This window comes from Dipodomys spectabilis, unplaced genomic scaffold (assembly GCF_019054845.1).
Source record: "Dipodomys spectabilis isolate Male_0828 unplaced genomic scaffold, ASM1905484v1 ptg000018l, whole genome shotgun sequence".
Classification (NCBI taxonomy): domain Eukaryota; kingdom Metazoa; phylum Chordata; class Mammalia; order Rodentia; family Heteromyidae; genus Dipodomys; species Dipodomys spectabilis.
Genome location: NW_024870695.1, coordinates 6,269,449 through 6,284,252, shown reverse-complemented (window position 1 = coordinate 6,284,252; position 14,804 = coordinate 6,269,449). Strand labels below are relative to the sequence as shown.

The window sequence follows — 14,804 nt, the reverse complement described above, 5'->3', positions numbered from 1 at the left end:
AAAGAGAAGTGGAACAGAGGTCAGAGAAACTGGGACCAGAACCATCAGAAACCACAGGCCATGGTAGGGAGTATGGACTTATTCTCCACACAGCTGGGAGCCCTGAAGGGCAACGTTCAGCCTGGTAGCTGAATGTGGACAGACAGGAGGGAAGCGAGAGGGGAAAGAGAACAATTAGGCTGTCATTAAAATAACTCAGGCAACAGATGACAGTGGTTAGGATTTAGAGGGTAGCAGTGGTGATAAGTGTGTTGGATGGTACATGGGCCATGAGGGAGGAATAGGGAGGATTTGGGTCTGGACAGGTCCCATTGCTTCAATTACTGGACATCATTTTTCACTGACCCTTCAGCCCCTAGCTCCTCCCCTTATAAATAGAGCCAGATCATGTCTGGTGATCATTTCTAATTGGGTTAATTAGATGGCCATGTGCTGAAGGCTGCATAAAGCCCATCCTTGGGCAGAGTCCTGTCTTATGAATAGCTGTGGTCTAAAATTAACCACAGCCAGGCACTAGTGGTTCACATCTGTAATCCTAGCTACTCAGGAGGCTGAGAGCTGAGGATCATGATTCAAAGCTCCTCAGGCAGGAAAGTCTGTGAGACTCTTATCTCCTATTAACCACCAGAAAACTAAAAGTGGCACTGTGGTAGAATGCTAGCATTGAGCAGAAGAACCCGGGGACAGTGCTCAGGCTCTGAGTTCAAGCCCATGACCAACAAAAAATAAAATAAAACTCCCAGTGCCCAAGGCAGTAAAATAACAACACACAGTGAATGTGGTAGGAAAGGGGTACTAGCAGGACACCTCAGATCTAGACACCTTTGGCATTCAACTGGCTTTATGAAATCAGGAATATCCTATCATCCCTCTGGCACTTTCTCTAAAGCCTCATCAAATCCTTATTCAAGACTGCTAATGTTCCCTAGTGTTTAACAGATGTAATAAAACCACATTAGCTGAACTCTGGAAGGAGAGAAAAACTGTTTCCTTCCCCCTAGGCTAGCTACCAAACATGGGCTTACAGTAGATGCTCAATTAAGTTTGCTTCCTTTCCCTTTATCTTTCACTTTGGTCTAGTCCTGAATTCATCACATCCTCCACCTCAGGCTCAGACCTGAGAGTCTCTGACCAGATATAAGGAAGGAATCCGTCTAGCCAGTAGACACTACTCACATTGCTAAACCCATTGTGTGATCTTGGACAAGTCCCTCTCCTCTCAGGAACAACCTTTGGGCATTTTTTGTGAAAAAATGGTGTTTTACTCCATGACCCTGGACATGCATATTCCTCTAGATATCAGAAATAATCCACAGAAGACCTGGCATTCCAAGGCCAATCTCCTTAAACAGTACACAAAGACCATTTCTTCCTTAACTGCCTGATATTTGGGTCGAATGCTGCATTTCAAAGTTCTGGAAATTTTTATTAACCCTGACCTCACCTCCCAGCTGACTCATTCAGTACACAGAAAAGGCAGGCCTGTACCAACCTCTAGGCCTTAGCCCAGTGATCCCTGTAGGTAACCTTAGCATTCAGCTTTCCAGTTCTGGAAACTTCCCCAGGTCATATTTCAGGGTGGGGACAGCAGACAGTAGTATTATGAGCAGTTCCTACTGCTAGCGTGTCTTGGTAGGAAAATGAAATGGCTCAACTACTTTGGGAGACAATTTAGAAACATCTATTCAAAATTTAAATACCCAAGCTGTACACAATGATGCATCTGTCATCGCAGCTATTTAGAAGACTAAGGAGGGGGTTTGGGAATGTGTCTTAGTGGTAGAGTGCTTGCCTAGCATGCAGGAAGTCCCTGGGTTTGATACCCCAGTACCACATAAACAGAAAAGGCTGGAAGTGGCACTCTGGCTCAAGTGGTAGAGTGTTAGCCTTGAGCAAAAGAAGCTCAGGAACAGTACCCAGGCCCTGAGTTCAAACCCCAGGACTGGGAAAAAAAAACTGAGAAGAGGGAATGTATCACCAGCCTGTGCGCGCGCGCACACACACACACACACACACACACACACACACACACACACACACTATATATATATATATGTATATATATATACATATATATATATATGAGCAATACTTTATTTCCCCAATATATGCATATTTTAAAACATGTCGTACATCACGTGCAATTCTTATTTATTCATCAGGGGATAGAGCAAGGTGGTACAGCACATGCCTAGCACACAATGAGGTCCTAGCTTTATCCCCAGCACCACAAAAAAAAAAAAAAAAAAAAAAAAAACATAAAATTTTAAGACATTTAAGCCTGAACCCATCATTTATGCCTGTCATCCTAGTTCCCAAAGAGGCTAAGTTCTGATAGCCATGATTCAAAGCCAACCCAAGAAAAAAAGTCTGAAAGACTCTTGATCTGAATTAGTCAGCAAAAAAAAAAAGGCAGAAGTGGAGGAATGGCTCAAGTGGGAGAGTGCCAGCCATCAGGAAAACAAGGGAAGATACACAAAAGTGCAAGGCGCTAAGTTCAAGCACCAGTATTGTCACACTCAGGCACACATACACATACACCCACACAATACATTTAAAGATACAGAATAAATGAATAAGATTATATTCTTATGACCTTATTTGTAGTAGCAAATGACTGAGAATAAGTTGAATGTCTGCTAACAGGGTGTTATTAAGTACACTTTGATATATCCATATATAACAGTCTGCTTGTACTTGGGAGAATACAGGTTCTTGGGATAAATAAAGGAAAGCTACAAACTGACATGAAGATTAGTAAGTAAGCCGGGTGCTGGTGGTTCATGCCTGTAATCCTAGCTACTCAGGAGGCTGAGATCTGAGAATCATGGTTCAAAGCCAGCCTGGGCAAGAAAGTCTGTAGGACTCTTATCTCCAATATACCACCAGAAAACCAGAAATAGTGCTAGGGTTCAAGTGGTAGAGCGCTAGCCTTGAACTGAAGAGCTGAGGGACTGTGCTCAGGCCCAGAGTTCGAGCCCTATGACAGACAAAAAAAAATTAGTAAGTAAGAATGATTCTATGCTGGGTGATCCTACTTGAGAAATAACAGTAATGAGGTATCCATGCAGGAGAATGAGAAGTAATAGTAACAAGGTATACACACAGGGGAGTGAGAAGTAACAGCAACAAGGTATTCATGCAGGGGAAGGTCTCTTGCAATGATTTCCACAGTGGGTATCCCTAAGGATGAAACCACAAAGAATCTCTGCTTTCTACCCTTTTCTATTTTAGTACTACCTGACTTTCTTTGTACAAGCTGAATTACTCTTTGTGTGTATGCATGCCAGTACTAGAGCTTGAACTCAGGGCTTAGCTTTTTTGTTTAAGGTTGTCCTCCTACCATTTGAGCCACACCTCCAGTTCCAGAATTTTGCTGGTTAATTAGATATAAGAGTCTACACTTTTCTTCTGTGGCTGGTTTTGAATTATGGTCTTCATATCTTAGCTTCCTGAGGAGCTAGGATTACAGGCATGAACCACCCTGACACCCAGCTCCAAATTATTTTTATAAGCTACAAAATTTCAAACTAATTTTAAACTTCATTTGTTCTCCTCCTTTTTCACAATGGTATTCACTAATATAGGCTCCACAGAACCTGCTGTGTTTTCTTCCAAGCTCCATTTTCAGCATCAAACCCTGTAGCGTCCAAGCTTGCAATGTAGCTTAGTGGTAGAGTGCTTGCCTAGCATGTATGAAGCCCTGGGTTGGATTCCTCAGTTCCACATAAAAGGAAAGAGCCAGAAGTGGCTCTGTGGTTCAAGTGGTAAAGTGCTAGCCTTGAGCAAAAGCAGCTCGGGGACAGTGCCCAGGTCAAGTTCAAGCCTCAGGACCGGCAGAAAAGGAAGGAAGGAAGGAAGGGAGGGAGGGAGGGAGGGAGGGAGGGAGGGAGGGAAGAGAGGGAGAAAAGAAAAAGAAATAAAGGAAGAAAGGAAGGAAGAAAAAAGAAAGAAAGAAAGATCTGGAATCCTGAAGGCAGTCAGGAAGATCAGAATACACTTTAGGGAGGGAGGAGGGCATATAACAAGTCAGTGAATACAAAAATCTCTACTAATAATAATAAATTGGCCAAATCACTGGAAAAAATATGGTGACTTGAATTAATCACAATGTATCATCCACCTAAAAATTGATTTTAAAATCTGAAATTTAAATTAATTTAAAAATTTGAAGTAGGGGCTGGGAAGGTGGCTCAGTGGTAGAGTGCTTGCCTTGCATGTATGAGGCCCTGGGTTAGATTCCTCAGAACCACATAAGCAGAAAAAGCCAGAAGTGGCCCTATGACTCAGGTGGTAGAGTGCTAGCCTTGAGCTGAAGAGCTTAGGGACAGCGCCCAGGCCCAGAGTTCAGCCCCCAAACCGACCCCCCCAAAAAAATTGAAGTAGATTTAAGTGTTTTTACAAGAGGTAAGGGATAAGTATGTGAAGTAATGCATGCATTATGTAGTTTGATTTAGCATTTCCTCATATGTGCATGTTTTAAAACATGCTGTACACTATGGGTGCAATTCTTATTTGTTGATTAATGATAATAATAGGAAACAGTAATCGATATAATAGGAAAAAATGAAGTAGAAAAAATTATTGAAAATTATTGAAAAGATAATTGGAAATTTTAAAAATAATGGAAACAATTTCAATTACTGAATTTGATAATTAAATGCCTTAAAAATAGAAATAGTAGAAAAATAATAATCATAATCATAATTAAAAAATAATTCTGGGTGCTAGTGGCTCATTGCTAGCTACTCAGGAGGCTGAGATCTGAGGATCATGGTTCAAAGCCAACCCAGGCATTAAAGTCTGTGAGACTCTTTTTTCCACTAAAACTACCAAAAAAGCTGGAAGAGGAGCCATGGCTCAAGTGGTAGAGCACTAGCCTTGAGCCAAAGAAGCTCAGGGATAGCACCTAAGCCCTGATTTCAAGCCCCAGGTTCAGTACCAAAAACTAAAAGAAAAAAAGAAAAAGGAAAAGAAAAAGAAAAAATAATTGGAAAAAAACTTAAAAAAAAAAAAAAAAGGCAAAACCAAACTTGACTAGCTCATGCCTACGGCACTCTAGTTTGTTCTCAATTTACAGAAGTCTCAGGAACCAGATACCATGCTCCCCTCCAGCTCTGGCTAGCTGCTCAAACACGGTCTAACCTGGAGGAGTTGAGCATGCACAATATCAGGATTTGGAACCATCAGTGGATCTCATCGACCAGGCTTTCTCTAGCCAAGAATTCCATTAAAAAGAAATTGAAGGTAGACTACAGGGACTTTTAAAGTGGCTACTGAATGTGCCCCTATGCCAGACCTCTGGAGCTTTCTCCTACTGAAAAATTTTACAATATTGATTTTAACCTCAGGACTTCCTTGTCTTCTAAAAGAAACTGTTACATGGAATTCTGATTTTAAAAAAGAAAAACAATGTCTCTCCATCTTCTTCTTCTCTCCTTTTGCAGTTCCTGAGACATTAATACAGATGAGGCCCAGAGATAAGGTGACCTGTTCAAAGCCACCAGTAAGTTAATGAAAAGGCCTACATAGCTCTGAATCCATGTAGGTCTTTAAATCTTTTTCCTGAGGTTTTTTTTTTCCTATATAAGAGGAAGTGTTAGAATTACACATATATGGGAGGAAAGTCAGTATAACACACCTCCTGTGTGGTAGTGAGAATTGTAGAGGGGTTGAATTAGAAGGGAAATGATAGCCAGGCTAGTGGGTCACACGTGTAATCTTAGCTACTCAGGGGGGTGAGATCTGAGGATTACAATTCAAAGTACACCCACCCAGGCAGGAAAGTCCAGTGAGACTCTTATCTCCAATTAACCATCAAAAAGACAGGAATAGAGCTGTGGCTCAAGAAGTAGAGTGCCAACTTTGGGTGAAAAAGCTACAGCACAGTGCCCTGAGTTCAAGCCCTTGTACCTGCATGAAGAAGGAAGAAGGTGGAAGAAGGAAGAAGGAGGAGTCAGAGACAGATGGAGATGGAGATGGAGACAGAGATGAAGAGGAAGAGAAAGACAGAGATGGAGGAGGAGGAGGAGGAGGAGAGGGAAGGGGGGACAGGGGAGGCATTGATTTTACTCTCTACTTGACTTATGATGAGCATGACTCATCCCCATTCTTTCTCTGCTTGAAGGTTCAAACATCATAACTGAACAAAGAAGCTGACCCAGTGAAATAAGAAACAGGAGGAGGAAGTAGTCTTTTGAGGGAACATGACAGACAAAAGGAAAGGAAGACTTCTGGACTGCTGTTATTTTAGATAGCCTACCAAAAATAAGAGAAGGTAGAATAAGCCCCAGGTTAATGTAAGGGGATTTGGCTCTGAGGACTGTAACATGCCATATTTGGCCACAAAATAGCTCTTGCTCTCAGGACCAAGAATAATAAAAGTGTTCACTATTGTAAAATCTTCATATCTTTAACTATTGAGCAGTTGGTAAAACTAATGGCTTAAATATGATTCAGGTGCATTTGGCCAATAGAAAAATCTAGAAATTGAGAGCTTGGAGGAGGAGATCTGTGGAACACCTGCCTAGTAAACACAAGGCACTGAGTCCAAATTCCAGAGACAGACAGATAGACAGATAGAAACAGAGACACAGAGCAATTGAAAGATAGATGGCAACTCCAGAGTTCCATGGATCTTCCTCTCCCCCCCTCCCTAAATGTTTTCAGGGTAACTGTCTAAATACTCAGGAAGATGGGGTAGCCTGGGGTGACTTCTTAGAGCTATTAATACATACAACATAGATGAATCATAAACACATTACGATAAGCAAAAGGAAGCCAGACTTGAAAGCTACATACTAACTGTTTTTAATCTATATAATATTCTTTGAAATAGAAAATAGACCAATGATTAAGGGCTAGATAGGGAAACCATGACACAGTTGCTGCAGAGAACTTTTTTCAGTGGTGAGAATAGTCTGTGCTTTGATCATAGCGATGATTACTTGACTTCATGCATTTAACAAAACTCAGGAACTGCACGTTCAAAAGAATGAATTTTATGGTATATAAATTATACCTCAATGATCCTAACTTAAAAAAAAAAAAAAGGAAGAAGCCAGGTGTCGGTGGCTCACGCGTGTAATCCTAGCTACTTAAGAGGCTGAGATCTGAGGATCGTGGTTCAAAGCCAGCCTGGGCAGGAAAGTCCATGAGACTCTTGCTCTAATAAACTCAGAAAACTGGAAGTGGCACTGTAGCTCAAGTGGTGGAGCGCTCACCTTGAGCTGAAGAGCTGAGGGACAGCGCCCAGGCCCAGAGTTCAGGCCCCACAACCACAAAAAAGAAAAAAAAAAAAAAAAGGAAGACCAGGCACTAGCTCATGTCTATCATCTCAGATGCTGAAATCTGAGGGTCAAAGCTCAAAGCTAGGTAAGGCAGGAAAAGTTCCTGAGACTCTTATCTCCAATAAACCAGCAAAAAGCCAGGGGTAGAGCTGTGAATCAAGTGGTAGGATGCCAGCCTTGAGTGAAAAAGCTCAGGGACTGTTCCCAGGCCCCTGAGTTCAGAGCCTCAGGACAGGGAACATGGATGGACACACACACACACACACACACACACACAGGATAATGTGTGTATAGGCATGTGTCCTTTCTGGTGGAAAGTCTCAAGTTGCAACAAATGCTAGCAGTTCACAGAGAATGGGCAGTTCCCCTAAGCAGCATCATTTCTCTGACCGTTTGTTCATTTCCCCCAGTGACCTGAGCCACAGCAGGCACCCAGCAGCTCTCACTCAGGAAAAGCCAAGGTTGCACAGAAGGGAGAGGTGCTGATGGGGGGAAGCAGCAGCTCAGGCAGGGTGAGCCAAGGGGTTTAGCCCTGAAGCTGCTCCGTCACCCACCGCCACCGCCACCCCACTTAATTATCTGTCTGCTGATTCATGAGCTGTGGTTCCTGTGGGCATGCTTCCTGGCTATTCCTGCCAACAAGGGCAGGATTCCTGGGGCTGAGAGGAGATGATAAACAGAGGTCCTGAGTAGAATGGGGAGTCACAGAGGAAAACTTTCTATCAGAAAATTCTAGAGTCATGCTGAGGTCTCCATCCTCATACAGTTGCCTTCCTCCCCATTTCATGGTCCCCCTCACTGCCACTTCTCACCTCAGCCCTCACAGCCTAAGTCTGAGAGGAGTGAAAGAGAAATTTGCCTCCAGGTGGCTCCTCCTAGAAGGGGAAAGGTACACAATTCACAAAGGATCCCCTGATCCTCAGGCAAGAATTTAAAAGTCCAGGTGACTGGGCACTGGTGGCCCATGCCTGTATTCCTAGGTACTCAGGAGGCTGAGATCTGAGGACTGCAGTTCTAAGCAAGACCAGGTAGGAAAGTTGGAGAGACTCTTATCTCCAATTAACCCCAAAACCCCAAGTGGAGCTGCAGCTCAAGTGGTAGAGCACTAGCCTTGAGTGAAAAAGCTAAGGGGACAGCACCTAGATCCTAAGCTCAAACCCCAGCACCAGCACCAAAGAAAAGAGCCCAGGTAGATGACTTGAGGATTTCTAAATATTGGGGGCATTCATTAGTTTGTTCATAGAGTGTTTTATCACCTCTATGTACCTTTTCATTGTATTCTACTGCCTGTGTGTCAGGCAGTGGGCACTCACGAAATAGACACATCTCTCTCTTAAGGAAACTAAGTCTTTGGATGGTTTTTGTGTCCTCTTTTCCAAAAGACAGGACTTGATTTTCTTTTCTCTCTCATGGATAGATAAAGCAAATATGTGGCTCCCTCTTCTCCTCCTTAGTCTTGTCTACTGATTCTTTTTTCCCCAGTCCTGGGGCTTGAACTCAGGGCCTGGGCACTGTGTGTGAGTTGCTTTTGCTCAAGGCTAGCACTCTACCACTTGAGCCACAGTGCCATTTCCAGTTTTTTCTTTGTATGTGGTACTGAGGAATGGAACCCAGGGTTCACGCATGCTAGGCAAGCCTTCTACCACTAAGCCACATTTCCAGCCCACTGTCTATTGATGCTTGCTGGACCGGATGGCTGAGATACATCAATCCACCAAACAAAAATGGGCTGAAATAAGAGGGGCCCTTCTCTATGGATGCTAGAAAAGAGACCTTCCATCAGTCTCCTGCAGGAAGCCTAGACTATGATCAAGCATGAGATGGTAACATCTCTTGCTTCCAATACACAGTGGATACCATGGATAGGAAGGATAATGACAATAGTTGTCATTTTTTTATGTACCTTTGTTTCATTTAAGCTGCAAAGCCAGAGAAGCATTATTTTCTCCACTTTACAGATGAGAAACTGAAAGATTAGGTAAGTCATGTGCCAAAGGTCACACCATTAATAAAAGGCAGAGTTACGTCTGGGTACAGTGGTTCATTTCTGTAATCTTAGCTATTTCAACTGTGAAGAATGGGAGGATCATGGTTCAAGACCACCCTGAGAAAAATGTTAGTGAGACCTCATCTCAACCAATAATTGGGCCCAGTGGTACATACCTGTTACCCTGGATACCCAGATAATAGAAGGATCACAAGCTAGACTAAGAATAAACACAAGACTCTACCCCCAAAAATAACTAAAGCAAAAGGGATTGGCCATATAGATCAAGCAGAAGAGTACCACCAAAAGAAACTCAAACCTCAGCACCACCAAAATAAAGAAAGAGAGATAGAGAAACTGAGAAAGAGAGGTCAAATCAAGAATGAAACCCTACATTCAACAGGCTTAAGCCATAGCTGTCCCTTTTCCCATGTAACAAAGGGGTAGCTCCGTGTCTGTCCAGGTGCTGAGGATTCCTGCTGAGGTCTTCAGTTTCCAGGCTATAAATTCCAGAGGAAAAAATAAGTCCTCGGTTCAGAACTACTAGGTTAAATGGGAAAGCCACAAAACCTTACACTTCTTAGGTAACGCTAAACAGATCATCTTTGTAGACAAGATCTGAAACTCAATGGCCATCCACAGAAAACTTCTCTTCTCCCTACACCAGACTCCCCTACTCTGAGCCGCCCCCTCTGAGATACCCCCACTCCCACCCTGCTCTCTCTGCATCTTCCAACACTGTGTGTCCCAACACAACTGATCTACTGTCATCTGCCATCAGCTTCCACAGTGTTCTAATGATGTCTGCAACCCTGACACCAACACTGGGGAGAAGATGTCAATAGTCATCATCACCAAACTACCAGTTATCACTCCTGGTCCTAATCACAACATGAATCTCTGAAAGTATCTTGAACACAGATATATGTATGGCCCAGCAGTGTGGTTTTCTAAGTGGATCATTGCTACTATGTGGACCAGACCAACATAAGATATCCTGGAATGGGTGAGAGGTAGGGAGAGAGAAAGAGAGAAAGAGAGAGAGAGAGAGAGAGGACCAATGTAATATATCCATACTTCATTTTCCCTGACACTGAGCCAAGTACTATGTTATCTCCTACTTTCTTCAAAACGTGCAAGGAAATACAGCAATCACATGCAAGGAAATACAGCAATCACACTCAGAAGTGCACATAAAAGCTGTGGATATTAAGGAAAAAAGAGAATGAAATCATGAGTTTTTTGGGGGGGGGTTGTTTTGTTTTGGTCGTGGGGCTTGAACTCTGAGCCTGAGTGCTGTCCCTGAGCTTTTCAGCTCAAGGCTAGCGCTCTACCACTTGAGCCAAAGCGCCACTTCTGGCTTTTTTTCTTTTTGCTTATGTGGTGCTGGGGAATCGAACCCAGGGTCTCAGGCATGCAAGGCAAGCGCTCTACCACTGAGCCACCTACTCTTTTGATATATATATATATATATATATATATGTATGTATGTATGTATATGTACACACACACCTATACGTATACATATATATCTATTTTCTTTTTTTTGGGGGGGGTCCAGTCGTAGGGCTTGAACTCTGGGCCTGGGCACTGTCCCTCAGCTCTTCAGCTCAAGGCTAGCACGCTACCACTTGAGCCATACCACCACTTCCGGCTTTTTTTTCTGCTTATGTGGTGCTGAGGAATCGAACCCAGGGCCTCATGCATGCAAGGCAAGCACTCTACCACTGAGCCACCTTCTCAGCCCCTACATATATATCTATTCAATATACACCAATACTATTCTATCCTTTGCAACATATAAGCATATACATGTACATATATACACACATATATGCATACATATGTATGTGTGTATATGTTGTATGTATGCATGAGCTCAGGAGCGCCCTCTGCAGGAAGGGGCCGGCAGCCCCAGCCCAGTAAGAACCAGTTTGCCCACTCCAGCAAGCCCACCCAGAGCTCCCGCAGGCCGGCCGGTGCGGACAGGACCGCGGCTGGACGGCTCACTGCCCTCCTCAGTCCCAGAGGCCGAACGCTGCTCAGGGAGAACAAGCGCTCCCAAGTGACCCCTGTCGTGGCTCCCTGAAAATACTAGACGTATTGGGTGCAAAGTCTGTCCCAGAAACTGAAACACTGCTGCCATCCGGGGTCACTGGGAAGGCAGAGCTGTCCCCCCCCCCCCCCCGCCACACACACACACATACACCATCCTGCTCCAAAACCTGATGGAGAATCACCAAATTAAAAAGTCAGAATCATAAACTCGGCGAACTAAAGTGCAGCCCACGGGGAGTGGGAATGTCCAGCGCGGTGGCGGGCGGGCGCGCGCGGGCGGGCGCGGGCACCCTCTCCACCCGAGGGGGTACCAGCGCACCCCTCCGCCTCCGCGCGGGAACAGCCTGGGAGAAGACCCCATCTCACCTCCGCGGCAGGGATGGGAACCTGACCCCCCACCACCTGAGACGCGAGGCTCGGGGGTGCGCCCCAGCCTCCTCCCCTGCCCTGCGGGACGCCCGGGCCAGGCGCTCATCCTGACAGCCGGCTTCAGCCCTCCGGGGAGGTCAGCGCCCCCAGCCGCCTCCCCGCCGACTCCACGCCAGACCCGTGCCCTCCCGGGCTCCACAAATGAGGCTGCGGCGGGCGCGTCCCGGGGCGCAGGAGCCTCACTCACCTCCGCCGGCCGCGCAGACGCCCGCCAGCGCCCCCAGCGCCAGCACCGCGGCCCAAGCCGGGGGTCGCCCCCGCGCCGGCATCGCAGCCGCTGCCCGCCGCGCTCCCCGCCCCGCAGCCAGCCCTGGAGCCCGCCGCCGCTTCTCCCCCTCCAGCGGCGGACCCCGGAGGGGAGGGGACGCCGTGGGTGGGACGCAATGGGGCGGGCCCACGCGCTGAGCTTCCTCCCCTCGGGCCCTTTTCTGGACCCTGCTCCGGAGGGAGGGCGGTGGGAAACCAAGCATGCTCTTGGCGAGGCCTGGCCTCCACCCACGACTGACGATCTGCCAGCCAGCCAGCTCAGGCCGCGCCCTGGGGGGCGGGATAGTGAGGGGGTCGTGGTCCCGGGGGGTCCACACCTAGGGTGCTTCGAGAAGCCAGGCTTCCTTCCACTCCCACCTCCTCCAGGACACCCACTCTGGGTGGGTGGCTCTTGCTCTTCCCCCCGGATTTCAGGGACACCTTCAAGTGTGGGGAGTCTCATTCATTCACGCTCCCATTCATTTCATTGACAAACATCTGTTGACTTGCCTTTTCAGATCTGGTTCTCTGTCCTTTGTTATTTACAGACTTCTCCCTCCTCCCCCTCCCCTCCCCCTTTTCAGGCTCATTTCGTTTTCCAGCCTACTGTAAGCCTCTTGGGTGTACTCAACCACAGCTCAAGTTTGTGATGGGCCAGTGAAAGACTTTGCTCTACATGGCAGGGCCATATCCGGGGACCACACAATCAACTGTATTGCCTACAACTTCAACGTCAGGCTTCAGAGCTTCAAGGTATTTGCCTCAAAGCCTTCCTGCCTACCGCCCCCACTCCTCATCCAACTCCCTTCTCTTGATCTCTCTGTCAGGTCTTCTCCAGACTGGATACCTCTAGATGCTCAAGAAAGGAGAAATAGCAGGGCTACAAAGCCCAAAGCCACAGGAAGTTGCTGGGCCAGTGTGGTCTGCCAGAATAGGCAACTTTGGTGATAGTAAAAGCAAGACCAGAGGTGTCCATTCAGAGACTAACTGAAAAGTTTCTCTAGCTTCTAAGCTTCCCTGAGGCCTGACAGCTGACCAGAAATACTCATCACTGCCTAATGTTTGCTGCCTTGCTGTGTGAGTGATCTTCCTTCCTTTTTCCACGTGGAAAATTCCACTCATCTTCTAAAACATCTCACAAAGTCATCTCTTCCATTGCAGTCTCTTCTGCTGGTCCCCCTCCTGCAGCCCCATCCTCTGCAGAGGTGGGCATGTCCTCCTGTGACTGCTTGAACTAGGATACAACTTCATAGTAACATACCAGCAGAAGTGGTACCAGCAATTTCCCAGGGGGCAAGAGAGAATCAACCCACAATGGAGAGGCTGGGTTCTCTGCTACAGGTTTTGAGACCTGAGCTCCCTCTGCCTTTATGTGGCTGCAGAGAGACTTCAGGCCAGAAGGGATTGCAATAGTATTATTATTGTTCTAGAGCAAAATCCAACTCACACCTGGACTAGATGTTTCTTTAATTATTCAATTCCTAATTATATAGCCAGTCACCAATTATCTAAGTTTTTCTTCTGCCTATCCCTGCTGGCATCAGTCACTGGAAGTGGGCCCTAACTCCAGCCCTGCCTCAAGTCCTACTAAACATGCCATGGCCATGCAAATGAGTCCCTGCCAAGCTCACAGGCCCAGGAAAAGACAGAAACTTGTCCATTTACATTTAATGTAATGATTGATGGTTGTGTTCACATCTTCCATCTTGTTATTTCTTCCATATTTTCTGTTTCTCTGACACTCTTTTTGTGCTTTCTTTTGGAGTACTTCAACCCCTCCCCCCCCACACACACACACACTGCCTTTCCAGATTTTTTCTTCTGACTATATTTTAAAGATGTTCCACTGCTCCCTAGTCTCCATAGTCTCTTCTGAGAAGTCCACCATAATTTCTGGCTTTTAAAAAATTTATTTTGAAATTACACTTGCAAAAAAGTTGCAAAATACTCAAGAAAGTTTCCTTATATCCTTCACCCAGCTTCTCTAATGCCCACATCTTGTATGTAAGACAAGAAAACAACATTGACTCAACACTGTGAATGAAATGAACACAGCTACAGAATTTAGATTTTTGCCAGTTTTCCCACTAGTGTCCTTTTCCTGGTCCCAACCCAATCCAGGCTCCTATATTGTATTGAATCATGGTATCTTTTTACTCTCCTTCCATCTGTGACAGTCTTTCTTTTTTAGACACTTTCTTTTCTTGTTTTAGAAAAATAATCTATTGGATAGTTCCCAATAGGTAAAACATTACCAAGAAATGCAGCACAGTAAAGATAGGGCAAAGTGGTAGAGCCCTTATTGGGAGAACTAAGAACTGTTTCCTCTTCCTACCTCTCCAATCCTGAAACAAAGACAACTCCCAATTTCTGGTCACAGATGAATGACCAAGGATGTGCATGTACCCTCAGCTCAGGTACGCTCAGCTCCTCCCCAGGCCCCTAAGTTGGAAAGGCAATCCTGTTCTGGATGGCAAGGTCTATGCAGTATGTGTCTGGGAGTTGGCAGCCATCAAGAAGCTAAGGAGAGGGCAGCTGTTTGCTTGTGATCAGGGTGAAAACATTACAGGCAGAATTGGAAGTTCCTATAGACAACCACCTGTAGTGAGTAATCTCCATAGTCAAGGCTAAAGTCAGGCAGTGTTGGCTGGCCAGAAAGAATGGTTCATGGAGGAGGTTGGAGAATCTCAGTGTGTGTGTGTCTCTCTCTTTCTCTTCCCCTCTCTCTCCTCACCCCTTTCCTCCTCTCTCTATCTCTTTCTCTCTCCCCCGCCCTCCTGAGGCTTGAACTCAGA

The 14,804-nt window shown here is 45.7% G+C and overlaps 1 protein-coding gene across 1 annotated transcript in view; it reads right to left on the bottom strand.

The window, feature by feature from the left end:
- Positions 1–12,023, bottom strand: part of Itgb3 (integrin subunit beta 3) — a 60,954-nt gene extending 48,931 nt beyond the window's left edge. Inside the window, exon 1 of the mRNA XM_042673974.1 lies at positions 11,951–12,023. The gene's annotated coding sequence lies outside the window, so the exon portion shown is untranslated. The remainder of the gene's footprint in view (positions 1–11,950) is intronic.
- Between the last annotated feature and the right edge of the window lie 2,781 nt (positions 12,024–14,804).